Source organism: Artemia franciscana, chromosome 3 (assembly GCF_032884065.1).
Source record: "Artemia franciscana chromosome 3, ASM3288406v1, whole genome shotgun sequence".
Classification (NCBI taxonomy): domain Eukaryota; kingdom Metazoa; phylum Arthropoda; class Branchiopoda; order Anostraca; family Artemiidae; genus Artemia; species Artemia franciscana.
This window is the reverse complement of record NC_088865.1, coordinates 55257422-55273421: the sequence shown is the minus strand read 5'-3', so window position 1 is coordinate 55273421 and position 16000 is coordinate 55257422. Positions and strand designations below refer to the sequence as shown.

Genomic DNA, 16000 nt, shown 5'->3' with positions numbered 1-16000 from the left:
ATTTCAGCTTCAGCTACTTTTCTGGGTCTTCCACGCTGTTTAGGTACTTTAACCACTTCCAATTGTATTTTCGTGGGTCTATAACGTTTTTTGGGATATTCAAAAACCACTTCTGATCCAGATCCAAAAATTTTGTTTGTACCTGGTAATTTTAAACCTTGACCTTTTGGTAAAGTCCCCGGTAATGTTAAAACTTCGCCTTTAGCACTTGAAAAATCAGTAATTTTATCAATTGTTTTTTTTTCAGCATATGTACCTAATGCAGCTGCACCACTTGCAACAGTAGCTTTACCAATTGTAGCTGCTAATAGTATTAAAAATGGAAGTAAGCCACCATTTTGCATTTGTTGATGATACGATATAATTATATAGACATCTTTATTCTGTATTTTTCCTTGCTGAATTTGTTCAATTTGTTTTCTTTTAAGCAATAATTTAACAGGTGATGTACCAACAATAATATTTTCAATTCAAATTTGGCAATTTTCTTTTTTCTTAAAACATCTGTTTTTTTTAAAGAAGGGATAAATGAATTGTTTATTCAATAAACTCAGCTTTTAATTGATTTCAAATTTAACAAGAAGAGATAAAAACAGTAATCTTGGACGATTTTGAAGTATTTGTTTGTAGGATAGATCAATATTGCATCCTTTATTTTCATTTTTATATTTTTCAATCTTAGTCACCTTCCTTTTATGAAGTATAGTTTCACAGGTTCTCGTTTATTCCATTTGTATGCGTTACTCACAATTTATATTATTGTTTTGCACTAAAATATATTTTTAATTTGTTGTTTTTCAAATTCTGATAAATAAATTATATACTCTTCAATTTATCAGAGAATTATTGTTATAGATAAAACTCTAAGATAAAGATTGTCATAAGACTCTTTTCAAAAACTTCATAGGCTTTATTTTTGCTTCAACCTTCCTTTCATTCTCTTTTGAAATGCTTCATCGGTATCTTTTTCAAGTATATTTATCGTAACATTTTCAAAATTGTTTAAACGTTCAGCTAACTGCATAAAGCCTTTCCAGTACACAAAAAATTGAAAACTTAACTGTATCTGTCCCGTACTTTGAGTTTACAACATTCATAAATCTTCTATATTCTGAATTAATATCTTTTTTTTACTTGTAAGGTAATTTTTGCTTATAGTCCTTTGTTATCAACTCTAGTCATTGTATTGTCAAGTGATTGATAAATTGTAGTTAATATATCAATATCCTCACTTAAATATTGTTATGTAAGAATATTTTTGTTAACAACTTCACCCTTGAAAGCGTTTAAAATAATTTTCACATTCTGTAAATTGACAGCATTCTTTCCTGATATTGAAACACCTAAATTAATTAATCATTTCAATTGTAAATCAAAATTACCATCATCATCCAGTAATTTGCTTTCGTTACTTGTATACTTCCGATCTTTACTTCCTAAGCTTCCAAACTTGTTCATTTAGCATACGCAAATATTATTAAGTGAATATCCAAGTACTTTCTGTACTTGAGAGATCCATCATTTGTTTTAAAATCAATTAGCAAAAATCCATGATTCTTCGTTGCCTCATTAAAGTAGTTGATAAATTTTTCTTTTTTAAGTCAGATGCATAGCTTTGTCTGATTCTATGAATTTCTTTTGGATTACAACACTTGAAAAATACAAAATAGTTACAGTTTTATTGTATAATTTTAGGTGTATAAAATAGCTCTGAGAAATATAGATGATTGATGTATTTCGTTTTCTACCACTCACGAATGAATCTTCATTTTTTTCTGTTACAAAATCGTCAAAGATAACTAAATTCTGAACCTTTGGATCTAGGTCATCTGTATCATTGCTATCACTTTTATCATTGCTCGCAAAATAAGCAACTTCCCGCCGTTTACCCTTGCCATTTAACAAAAGACTTGGAGAACTATAGCTTCTATGACTATCTACCTTAGTTCTTCTGCCCATGGATTGACGCATGGACAGATAATAAAAAGACTTATCTAATACCAAATGAACTAAAATAATTTTTATACAATCCTAATAACTGGGTGAATGCCAAATTTGCCTCTCACTCAATCGGACTATCTATCTCATTTTTTTTACAATTAACCATGGCTTTAGGCCCACAACTGCTTGATTTTAATTCAACCAAACACTTGGAAAACTGTGATTTTTATGACTATCTTAGTTCTATGACTATCTACCTTAGTTTTTATGCCCTAGGTATTACACATGGACGAATAATAAATAGACTTAACTATTATCAAATGAAGCAAAATCAATTTTATATAATCTCAATAACTGGGTTAATGTCATATTTGCCTCCCACTCAATTGGACCATTTGTCTTAGCTTTTCCATAAGTAGCCATGGTTTGATGCCCACAACTACTTGATTTTAAATAGGTTGATTTTGAATTTAAATAAACTAGTTGTTGGCATCGAGCCATGGCTAACTGTAGAAAAAGCAAAGATAAATGGTGCAATTGAGTGAGAGACATATCTGGCATTATCCTGGTTATTAGGATTGTATAAAATTGATGTTAGTTCATTTGTTGATATTTAAATCTATTTATTATCCGTCCTTGCGTCATTCCTAGGGCAGAAAAGCTAAGGTAGATAGATGCGGAACTAAGATAGTCATAGAACTTATAGTTTTCCAAGTGTTACATTAGTTCAACTTTAGTCCAACGAATTGAAGTCAAGCAGTTTCGGGCATCAAGCTGTGACTAATTATAAGAAAAATCCAAGACAGACATTCCGATTGAGTGAGAGGCAAATCTTGTATTAACCCAGATATAAATTTTTATAAGAATGATGTTAGTTCATTTGGTAATAGTTAAGTTTATTTATTATCCGTCCATGCTTCATTCCTAGGGCAGAAGAACTAAGGTTTGACTTGGATTTTGAATTAAAATCAAGTTTTTGCGGGAATCAAGCCATGGCTAACTGTAGAACAAGCCAAGACACATAGTCCGACTTGATGAGAGGCAATTCTGGCATTAACCTGGTTATTAGAGCGGAATTAGGATTATAATTAGGATTGAATAGGTCTTTAGAATTGATATTAGGATTTAAATTAAAATCCGGTAGTTGTTGGCATCAGGCCATGGCTAGTTGTAGAAAAAGCTGAAAAAGTTGTAGAAAATGGCTAGTTGTAGGATTGTGTGAAATTGATTTTAGTTAAAATGTTATTAAATAAGTCTATTTATCATCCGTCCCTGTGTCATTCCTACGGCAGAAAAACTAAGGTAGATAGTCATAGAACTAAGATAGTCTTAGAACTTATAGTTTTCTAAGTATTTGGTTAAACGACACGGGCCTCGACCACGCCCATTGATTTTGAATTAATATCCAGTAGTTGTGGGCATCAACCCATGGCTAATTGAAAAAGCCAAGACAGATAGTCCGAATGAGTTAGAGGCAATTCTGGCATTAATCCAGTTATTAGGATTGTTTTAATATGATATTAGTTCATTTGTTAATAGATAAGTCTATTTATTATCCGTCCATGCGTCATTCCTATGGCATAAGAACTAAGGTAGATAGTCATAGAAGTAAGATAGTCATAGAACTTATAATTTTCCAAGTGTTTGGTTAAATAGCATGGGTTAAATGGCACGAGTATCCCTCTATATTTTTATGAAATTTTTACGCTTTCTTCTCTCCAGGGGTGTCATCTTCCAAAAAAGGTCCTTAAGGAACCATCAAATAAAAGTTGGATCGAAAAACTGCATGTAGCCACTAACTATAAGTAAAGAATAGTCCTTGTAAATAGATTAAATAAAAAAACGAGTTTTTTTAACTGAAAGTAAGGAGTGACATTAAAACTTAAAACGCACAGAAATTACTTCGTATATGAAAGAGGCTGCTTCCTCATCAACGCCCCGCTCTTTACGCTAAAGCTTGACTCTTTCTCTCAATTCTTCTTTTTAAAACAGTAAAAAACTTTAGCGTAAAGAGCGGGGCGTTGATGAGGAAGCAGCCTCTTTCATATACGAAGTAATTTCTGTGCGTTTTAAGTTTTAATGTCGCTCCTTACTTTCAGTTAAAAAAACTCGTTTTTTTTATTTAATTTCTGAACGTTTTTGAATCAATGCATGTTTTGATTTTGGCTCTCCGCAGAGGAATAATCAAAACGAAATTTACATATTTTTTTTTTTGGGGGGGGGGGCTAAATGGCTTTCTCATAATTTTGATCGAATGATTTTGAGAAAAAAAGAGCGGGGGCGAAGCCTAGTTGCCCTCCGATTTTTTGGTTAATTAAAAAGGCAACTAGAACTTTTAATTTTTTACGAATCTTTTTATTGGTAAAAGATTTACGTAACTTATAAATTAGCTTACGTAAAGAACTTTTGTATTCTCATGTTTTTATTACATATATGAGGGGATTCGCCCCATCGTCAGTACCTCGCTCTTTACACTAAAGCTTAAATTTTATCCCAATTCATTAAGAATGACCCCTGAATCACAAAAGCCGTAGAATAAATAGTTGAAATTACTAAAAATACTTTAGCGTAAAGAGCTAGGTATCATAAGGAGGTGAGCCCCTTATATGGGTAATAATTTATGTTTGTTTTAAGTTTTATTGCTGTTCCTTACTTCCAGCTGAAAAAGCTTTTTCACATTTATTTTTTAATTTTTTTTTAAATAATGCTAGTAAATCCTGCTCTCCCTTCATAGAAGTTTTCTTTTCCCATGACAAATTCTCGATGGAAAGTTCCCCCAGCATATCCCCCTCTTCTCAACCCCTCCCCCCAACCAAAAAAATCCTCCTGAAAACGCCTGTATACTTCCCAATAACCATTACTATATGTAAGCACAGGTCAAAGTTTGTAACTTGTTGCCCCTCCCACGGGGACTGTGGGGGAGTAAGTCGTCCCCAAAGACATAGTTATAAGGTTTTTCGACTACGTTGAATAAAATGGCTATCTCAGAATTTTGATCCGTTGACTTTGGGAAAATAATTAGCGTGGGAGGGGGCCTAGGTGCCCTCCAATTTCTTTGGTCACTTAAAAAGGGCACTAGAACTTTTCATTTCCGTTAGAATGAGCCCTCTTGCAACATTCTAGGACAACTGGGTCGATACGATCACCCCTGGGGAAAAAAAAAAACAAAAAAACAAAAAAACAAAAAAACAAATAAACACGCATCCGTGATCTGCCTTCTGGCAAAAAATGCAAAATTCCACATTTTTGTAGATAGGAGCTCGAAACTTCTACAATAGGGTTCTCTGATACGCTGAATCTGATGGTGTGATTTTCGTTAAGATTCTATGACTTTTAGGGGGTGTTTCCCCCTATTTTCTAAAATAACGCAAATTTTCTCAGGCTCGTAACTTTTGATGGGTAAGACTAAACTTGATGAAACTTATATATTTAAAACCAGCATTAAAATGCAATTCTTTTGATATAGCTATTGGTATCAAAATTCCATTTTTTAGAGTTTTGGTTACTATTGAGCCGGGTCGCTCCTTACTACAGTTCGTTACCACGAACTGTTTGAAACCGAAACTGTAAAACAGCTTCAATTATTCACAGCATTGGCAGTTTAACGACAGTGTTGATTCTGAACAGTATACTTGGAAAATAAGCTAAATGTTTAATACATGATGATATTAATTAAAAAGTTTCTCAGCAATTCAAGATTTGAGATTTTATTTAAAAGTGTTATTTTCCAATGTTATAAATTTAAAAAGGGTACTAAAAGTTTATTTGTTTTACTTGGGAATGATAAATTTGCCTTAAAAGTTATTGGTTAAGAAGAGGGTCCTGTTTGTTAGGATTTTTTTCCTTTTTTCTTTTCTTTGTTTTTTTTTCAAAACAAAATATTTCTTAAAATAAGCTTTTGATGTAATATTATTTTGTAGGTAGTATAATTGGTAGATTTCTAATTGGAAAATAGTAAAAACCTTGCATATGAACTAAAACGAAATAAGTGAACAAATTCATATTAATTGCATCTCTCAGCTTTCTGTACTTCTGACTTTTAAAACTCTTTTATTTGTGACTTAGACGTGACCGTTTGAGTTTGACTTTATTGAATATAAACACACAAATAAAACACAACCCCAGGGACTAATCAATGGTCCCTAGGGCCTAAATGTAGCCCCTGGAGAACTTCAAGTATTCGTACTAATATATCACCGATTATTGACAAAACAACAAATTGTTGAACTTAGAAAAGGAAAGAATACTTAAAAGAGCCACTCTGCACCACATAAAAAAGAAAAAAAAGAGAATCCTCGTAAACATTATTCATTTGTACTATTAGAAATAAGAAGTCTTTTATGGCTTTATCGAAATGAAGGAACTGAAACAGAAACTTTCTTTTCCAGCAGAATAGTGTTCCATAATTTAAAAGAAATGTATTTTATAGAAAAGCTGCTCTTTGCGTTTGACAAATATCCAAGATAAGAGGAAAATGCAAAGATTACGTCGTTTGATGAGCATGATAGTAGGACGATAAATGAAAAATGAAAAATTGTGTAGGTCCTGGGGGTGCTAGAGTATTAAAGTATTTATACATAAATAGAGCAGTTTAGAGCTGGCAAATTTTCCTTACTGTTAGTATCTGAGATTTAAAAGAAACTTCTTTAGTATAAAGTTTATTAAAATAAATTGACTTTACAGCTCTCTTTTGTAAGGTTTGTATTGTCTTTAAGTTATAACTGAATGAATAAACCCAACCAAAACAAATGCATTTAATATAAGGATAAATGAGAGTAAAATAAAGGATTCATAAAACTTTTTGCGGCAGGAAATTTTGCCGTCTATAGAGAATCCCAGCTCCTGTTGTAATTTGTATAGATAATGAATTTATGTGTTCTTTCTATGACAATAATTGATCAATGATGACACCTAAATATCCAATTTTGAAACCCAATCTATCAAATATCCATTAGCTGCTATAGATAGCTCAGTGTTTACTTTTTTAATGGTAGAAAAATTATGTTAATTTGATTTTTTTAATATTAATTTATAAATGATTACTCCTCGTATATTTCATTAGATAATTGAACACGCTCTCCAGGGAATTAAAAAAGATTTCAACACTTAAAGCTCTGACTAATAAAATAGTACCATCTACGAATAATGTTATCAAACAATATTTCATCAAATTCCCTATATCTGCGGTATATATGAGGTAAAGGAGAGGTCCTAAGATTGACCCGTGTGAAATTCCACAAATTTTTAGTTGCTCTCGTGATCTTTTTGGTCCAACTATAACCACCTGTGACCTATCCGATGGATATGACTCAATCCAACTAGAAATCCACGGTGAATATTTGTATTTCTTTAACTTTGTAACTTAAAGATTATGGTTTACTGAATCAAATGCTTTCGACAGGTCAATAAATAAGGCTGAGGTATAAAACCCTTATCTAGAAAATCTTTCACTTTACAAATAAAATGGATAATCGCATTATCTGTCGAATACCATTTCCGAAATCCATATTTATTAGGTGCTATTATTTCTTTTTCTTTCGCAAATTTACAAATTTTATCATGTACTATGTTTTCAAAATCTTCGAAGCGATGGTATAATTGAAATAGGGCAGTAACTATTTATCTCTTCCTTGTTTCCATACTTATAAAAAGATATAATACGGCATTTCTTCAGAACTTTGGAACAATTTCTTTTTAAAAAGACTATTTGATTAAAAAAATTAAAAATATGTGAGATATCACCGGTAAAACGTGTTTCAGAACTTGTTTCGGCATATAATTAATTCCAGGAGTTTCTGATTGTCCCAAAGAATTCACAGTCTTTTTCAAATCGTTTGCGGAAACTGGTTCAAAAACAAAATACTACTATCATCATCAAAATTTGAGAAAATTTGACTTTCGTGTTCTATATTGATATCATTATCAAATATTGATGAAACATTTTAATCAATATCAGTGAAAAATTTACAAAAACTATCAGCCATAGATTAATTATTTTCTAAATTTCCCTATTCGGGTTAACAATCTCATTAGGGATCTTATTATCTTTATGTTTATTTTGCCTCATAGATCAATTAATGATCTTCCACGTTGAAGATACATCATTCTTCGCAAGTTCGAAAGCATTAGAAAGATAAGGTCTCTTAGCATTTAGTTTTTCCTTATTGATAACATTTCGATAACTAATATAAATATATCAATTTTCGTTCTATGGGTTTTTCAACATTCTATTATAAAGCTTGTGTCTTGATTTTATCATGTTTTCTAATTCCTGTGTTAACCACGGAAGTTTAAAATTGTTCTTCTTTCTCGACCTATTCTCATGCTGTCCTTCAGTCTTACAACACTCATGCCTTGCTTCACGAATCTTATCAGAAAACAAAACATAGCTTGCTTCAGGCTCATTCTGACTCAAGACATCACTCTATTCTAGTTTTCCTAAATGACCTTTTAATTTATTTAAATGTGGTTCATTGAAAACAAATATATTCCCTTCAATTTTATCCTGGCGATTTGGATATGACGATAAATCACTAAACAACACCACTACAAATGCAAGAAGATGATTTGAATCTGGCACAATTAGCAGCTGCAATTAAATGATTTCGGCAATTTAATAATTTCAGACCGTCAAAAATATCGTCACTAAAAAATACGTTATCAATATGAGTGGCTGCGCGTTTTGTGATTCGTGTGGGAATGTTAATCGACGGGAGAAAACTAAATGATAGCATAGTTGTTAAAAATTCTTCATTCGTATTATTTCTGAGCTCCAACAAATTAATGTTAAAATCTCTCATTTGCATACACGGCTTTTTACGCGACCATAGATCCTGACAAATATTCTCAAAATGCGGAGACGTTTCCGGGGGGTTAAAACTAGGTGTCCTGTAAATAATGGCAAATAAAATTTCAACATCATATTTTTCTACATTAACAACAAAGGACTCGAACGCACCTTCTTTTTCTCATCTACAGTTAAAGTATCATCTACAGTTAAAGAAATATCATTCCACCCATAAATTCCTATTCCACCTTTTTGCATCTGCTTTTTGTTTTTATAATAAAAAGGACAACCTCCTAATGAATACAAACTTAGAGGTGAAATTTCACTCAAGAAAGTCTCAGTCAGAGATAACAAATCAAAACACAGATTACTTTCGTTAACTGTGTTAAGTAATGTATCAAACACAGTTTCAAGCCCTTAAAAATTATACATGGCAACGACAAGATCACTCGATAATTTAATTAGTCTCATATTACAGGGATTAATATACTTATTAATAGGAATTTGTAGATCTGAAATCCCTTTTTCATTCCCACCATTACGTTCACAAATGCCTTGTTTGCATTTATTAGCTAAATTAAAATGATTTTCTTCAAGATCAGATAGTAAATGAGTCAGCAGAGACATTTTGAAACAAAAAGTTCACCTTACTGTCACCAAAACAGTTTAGTCACTCTCCAGTCTATTAGTCGGAAGCCTGGCTTCTTGAAGATGGCTGAGCGAGACAAGTTCTGATAGTTCCCTGATTCTAACTACTTGATCGCCAGAATTTGCAAAGATACGGCCCTTCAATGATCAAGCATTTCTCATATCCACTATATCCCTAGTAGCATTCAGAACTTACTGTCTACGAGAAGTAAGGCATTTACTTACAAAACATTTTGATCCTTTCAACTTGCTCCGATTTTTCAATACTTCTCTTGCAACTGTTGAGCTTCTATCCTGACTTCAACTGGGGGGATTTTTCTACTACTGGGCTTTCCCAAAATATTAACATCGACAATATCTAAAAAGCTTGTGTAGAAAGATATCACTATGACAACCTGAACGCACACAATTTATTGTTTTTAATTCAACATCCTTCTCAACATTTCCTAAAACTTCAAATTTAAAGCCCTGCACGTTCTTAAGATATTTCAATACTGTCTTTTCAAAACCTTAATGCAAATAAAATCTTTCGATTCATCTTTATATTCCCACCATTATGCTCGTGAAAATTTTGAATAAATACTCTTATAAGCTTTGAAATACTGCTTAGGCAATTTTGACAATTTAGATGCACGTAGAGTTTCTTTTCAGTTCACCGATTCTTTAACATTCCTTAAAATTTCCACTAAAAAATGCCATTAGAGGCTCTTAAATTATTGCCAACGAGTCTATTGGACTAGTAGTATGCCCACTGAATTTTTTATTAAGTGTAATATCCATTTTAACATTTCCTTAAATTTTAAACTTAGTAACCTTAGCCATTCCTTAAATATTGTAAATAAGCTTTTTGGAAAATCTGGATGTACTTATAGCTTTTGTGAATGGGTTCAATAGTAGAAGTATCAGCAGTAATAGTGCTTGTATTTGCAGTCATAGCTAAAAGTAGCAGCAGTCACGTCACTGATAGTGACAACCTCAGACACAAGTAGTCTCACTGGCAGTTTGAGGTAGTTGCAGTCAAAAGAAGTGCAAGTTGCAGTCAGTATAATTTGGTATTGCAAATAATCGTAGTTACAAACTGTCGCAGTTTTAAGTCGCAGCTATAAAAGTCCTACAAGTTTCAAATAATTATCTTAAGCCGTTCCTCAGATATTGCAAGCACATTCTTTTAATGACTGGGATGAACATAGTATCTTTGGATTTAGTTCAACACCCCTGAATATTTTCTGAGCTTTCTACTTGACACCATGAGGACAAAATGTCAGTATAAATGTCGATGGTAACTTATTTGTCTGTTTCTGTAATGTTGGTTATTATGGTAATTTTTTTTGATATTGTGAAAAAAAAACGCATGGCTCAAAATTCAAATTCTTTTCACTTCTTCACTTTACTTATCATTTTTTGGGGGGAGGGAGGGGGTCAGTTATTTATTGATAGCGATTTATTATTATTTGGAAAAAAATGTATATGAAATGGTTTTGAAATATACCCATAAAATATTATTTGAATTAATACGTTTGTCTTTCATCCAATGTAGCTCTTTATTTTCCTTTGAAAAATTTACTTTATGGGAATTTTAAAAATTAATAGGCTAAAAAGAATTGACTGAATGCAGCAGTTATACAGATTCTTAGTTTGCAAAATTTATTACTTGTAAAATATCTTATCTGACAGTGTTAGCATGTAAAAATTTACTTCTGTGGTATCTATTTCAGAAAATTAAAAAATACCTAGATAGCACTACTGACAATAAAGAAATTGCAATTTTAAATATGAAATACGTTCTTTCTGTTATGTTAAACAAAAAACTGGTTAAGAGGGACTTTCTAATTTCTTTCGTCAGTCCAAAGGAGACATCTTAGGGTCACAACACAGGGCATGGACATCCACTAATATGGCTAATACGGGGGTAAAGTTCATTTGTGATGTAAATGAATGTTATATTTAGATTCCAGATGCAATTCTGAGTAGCCTATAGGCTATATTTGAACCTAAGGGGGAGGGGTGTATACTCTGTAAATATATAGGTTCTAAGAAGTTCATGAATTTTTAAAAAAACAATGAAAGAAGTGAAAATAAAGGTTCTCACCCTGCAAATTGCATAAACTATGATTGTATTGCATATTAATGAGTAAGAATTGTTTTCTTAAAATGTTTCCTTATATACAGCTGGGCTATTAGGCCTTTAATAGGCTACTGGTAAGCTGGATGGCTAATTTAAAGATTTGTGTGCATATATACACTGTCAAATTAGCCATCTGGTGCTATCCCATCTGGGAATGTCTTGCCAAGCTCCCATGTTAGCCCTTTTCTGATTTCTATGTCTTAGAAATTTGCCTTTTTGACAGGTGTATACCATTCAAAATTTTGGCAAAAAATATTATACCTTAACTTTTGGTAATTGTCTAGATAGCTACCTCCATGTAAGGAAACATGTTAAGAAAATAATTCTTACTTCATAATATGCTGAACAATCATAGTCAACATATTTTGCATACAGCCTTGCTATACATCACACCCAACCCCCCTAATGTGCCAACATATAGTCCAAATTATGTATTTTGAATGCCTTCAGCTTTCTTCTTAAAAACTAATTCTTGTTTTGTCACAGTTAATTCAATTTACAGGTAAATAGGTTGAAACAACTGAGATGCAGATAGGAAATATATAATTTAGGCTTTATATTTGCACATCAGGGGGAGGGGGTGGTAAAGTATAGTAGGGCTGCATTAAACTGAGTTAACTATGATTGTTCTGTATTTTATGAAGCAATAAGTGTTTAATCAACCAATTTAGCATAATAAAAACAAATTTGGATAAGAGAATAATAGCTTTCTCAAATTTAGAAGAGGCTAGGATCCAACAGAATGTAAAAAAAAAACTATAAATAAAGAGCAACATCACACCCACTAATTGTGTCACCCCATCAATTCAACAGCAAGATGTTCTACAGGAGGATGCAGTCCACCTTATCTTGCTGTAAATGCAATTTAAGGTAATTTGTCAAAAGGAACCAGAACACAAAAACAAAGCTGTGTTTTGGCAAAAATAAAGCAAAATTATATATTTCCTATCTTAATAAAACACTTATTGCTTCATAAAATACAGAACAATCATAGTTAACTCAGTTTAATGCAGCCCTACTATACTTCACCACCCCCTCCCCCTGACATACAAATATAAAGCCTAAATTATATATTTCCTATCTGCATCTCAGTTGTTTCAACCTATTTACCTGTAAATTGAATTAACTGTGACAAAACAAGAATTAGTTTTTAAGAAGAATGCTGAAGGCATTCAAAATATATAATTTGGGCTATATGTTGGCAAATTAGGGAAGGGGGGGGGTAAAGTATAGCAAGGCTGCATGCAAAATATGTTTACTATGATTATTCTGCATATTATGAAGTAAGAATTATTTTCTTAACATGTTTCCTTACATGGATGTAGCTATCTAGACAATTGCCAAAAGTTAAGGTATAAAATTTTTTGCCAGAATTTTGAATGATATACACTTGTCAAATAGGCAAATTTCTAAGACTTAGAAATCAGAAGAGGGCTAACATGGGAGCTTGGCAAGACCTTCCCAGATGGCTAATTTAACAGTGTATATATGCATACAAATTTTTAAATTAGCCAGCCAGCTAACGAGTAGCCTATTAAAGGCCTAGGAGCCCATTTGGATATAAGAAAACATGTTAAGAAAACAATTCTTACTCCCTAAAATGCAATACAATCATAGTTAACACATTTTGCAGGGTGATAACCTTTATCTTCACTTCTTTCAAATAGACCATATTATTCAAAATGAAAAATTTTTATTAAGGAATACTAAAAGAAAAATTGTAGTTTTTTTTTCTTCTTTTTTTTTTGTTTTTTTTTTTTTTGTTTTTTTTTTAAGGGCCAGAAACACATTGACAAAGGCATCACAGCAAAAGAAAAAATTAAATATCAGAATTATCAAAGCTCAAAACCTTAAACAGAACAGTTGAATCTACCATCTTTAACAACAACAAAAATCAAATTCTTTCATTGGCAACACTGATTGGCACCAGCTGTCTTTTTTTTAACATGACCCTGAAATATCATAGAAAATTTGTTTAGGGCCCTTTTTCAAAACTAATTTTCAACTAAAATAGTTTATATGCAATTTTTATCTTTTTATGAGTCAGATAAAGATTTTGAGAGTTGTTCAAAGCCCCTTCCGCCCTGGATACAGCCTTGATTATAAATGAAATTAACCCCCCAAAAGAGTATTGATTTAGAAAGTAACATAAAACAAGAAATCAAGAACTGCTTTCAATTTGATCTAAGAATAAATATGTGAATATGTAGGCTATAAGTTTGACAGTTAAAATAAGTAGTCTAAGATGTTAGGTATAAATGTGTAATGTTATATTTTATTTGTTTGATAGTCTTTTTTTTTACTTGTTGAACCACAAATGGGGATGCACTTGCAAGTGAATTGATTACTATCAAGGTTGCATAGGTAGCCATAACATAGCAATGAACCTGATTTGTCTACTCATTACACCTTACCCTATTCCAGCTACCAGATTTCATATGTATCAATCATTATGTCTACAGAAAATTATTAAAAATTTTAAAACAAATTTAATTTATATCTTGATTATTGTGTTTGCAAAAGCATAATAGTCAATAATATTGATTGTTAAAAAAATCAGAAACTTTAATTAAGCAACTAGATAACCTCTGAACCCAAAACTTATAGGAAGTGTCTGAGGATTGTATTGTAATAAAGAATATTTTTTTAATTTTTGATTTTGTTATTTAAAACAATTGGAATCGTTAATTATTTAACTAGAGAACCCTTCAGCCCAACATATATAGGACGTATTGCATGATTTTGCGTTTTTGAGGAAAAATTATTGTATCCTAATAATTTATATAATTATTTTTCTTATAATTTATTTTTTTATGATATCTAAGGTGTCAGCTATGATGCTTCATTAAACTTTGAATTGAACAACGAACTATTGCCTTCTGCTAAAAATTGTAAATATGTGGAAGTATAGCTCCCAAGATTCAAACAGTACCAGCAACTTGGAAGAGACAGAGGTAAGCATATAATTGTTTTTATAAAAATATTATTATTCCAAAGATGCAAGCCTTACTCAAAATGAATGATTTTACTTTTTTTATTTACAGTACTATCTTTATAAACGAACAATAATTGTGTATTTACGTAATTTTTCTCAAAAACGGCTCTATATTTTTTTGGAAAATTATGTATATTGGTATCTTGCATTAAAAAAACGATTAAGATGGGTCAGAAGTGTGATATATATATATATATATATATATATATATATATATATATATATATATATATATATATATATATATATATATATATATATATATATATATATATATATATGTATATTTATCTATATAAAAATAAGTTGTTTGTTTGTGTGTCTGTCTGTCTGTCCGCATATGACGTCTGAATTATTTCATCATATACCAATTCAAAAACGAATGTATTCAAGCCAAAGTAGCTGAGCTGGTAAAGCGTTATGTTCCAAGTTCGAGAGGTTCCAGGTTCGAACCTTTCCTTTAGCATTAATACAAAAGGAGAAAAAAGACTAAGAAAGGTAAAAACTACAAAAAAAACTGGAAAGAAAATACTAAAAAAAACTAAAAAAGCTAAAAAACTAAAAAAGAAAAAAAAACTAAAAAAACTTAAAAAAGGTAAAAACTACAAAAAAAACTAAAAAGAAAAAACTAAAAACTAATAAAAAACTAAAAAAAATAAAAACTGAAAAAGCATTGGGTTGGGTTGGCGCAAAGCGCCAACCCAACAGCTAGTATATATATATATATATATATATATATATATATATATATATATATATATATATATATATATATATATATATATATATATATATATATATATATATATATATATATATAAATTGTGACAACACCTTTACAGGCAGCTAAAGCAAAGTCCGTTGCTAAAGTGTCTATCACAACCAAAATCAAAAATGTGTCAAAAATGAAAATGAAGAGCAAAGACACGGGCGGCTAGAAGATATGCGAAAACGAAAATTAGAGCGTGTCAAATATGAAAATGAAGAGCAAAGACACATGCGGTTAGAAGACATGTGACGCCAAGCATGTGAGTGAGTCCAAAATGAATATGAAGAGCAAAGACACGCAGTTAGAAGAAAAGCGTCGGCCTGTCAAAAATTGAAATGAAGAGCAAAAACACTTGCGGTTAGAAGACATGTGACACCAAGCATGTGAGCGAGTCCAAAATGAATATGAAGAGCAAAGACACTTGCGGTTAGAAGACATGTGATTCCGAGCATGTGAGTGAGTCCAAAATGAATATGAAGAGCAAAGACACACGGCTAGAAGAAAAGCGGCGGCCTGTGAAAATTTGAAATGAAGAGCAAAGACACTTGCGGTTAGAAGACATGTGACACTGAGCATGTGAGCGAGTCAAAAATGAAAATCAAGAGCAAATACACACGCAGTTAGAAGAACAGTGGCAGCATGTCAAAAATCAAAATGAAGAACAATGACACACACGGTTAGAAGACTTGCCACACTGAGCATGTGACCAAGTCAAAAATGAAGATCTAAGACACA

General features: G+C 31.5%; 1 long non-coding RNA gene across 5 annotated transcripts in view; it reads left to right on the top strand.

Moving 5' to 3' along the window:
* Positions 1-11111: 11111 nt before the first annotated feature.
* Positions 11112-16000, top strand: part of LOC136025434 (uncharacterized) — a 41231-nt gene continuing 36342 nt past the window's right edge. For 2 of the 5 annotated variants that reach the window (XR_010617098.1, XR_010617097.1), the window contains exons 1-2: positions 11119-11285; positions 14327-14455. This is a non-coding gene — a long non-coding RNA (uncharacterized LOC136025434). Of the gene's footprint in view, positions 11286-14326; positions 14456-16000 lie in introns of all 5 variants that reach the window. The other 3 variants (XR_010617095.1, XR_010617094.1, XR_010617096.1) reach the window with 3 other exon arrangements.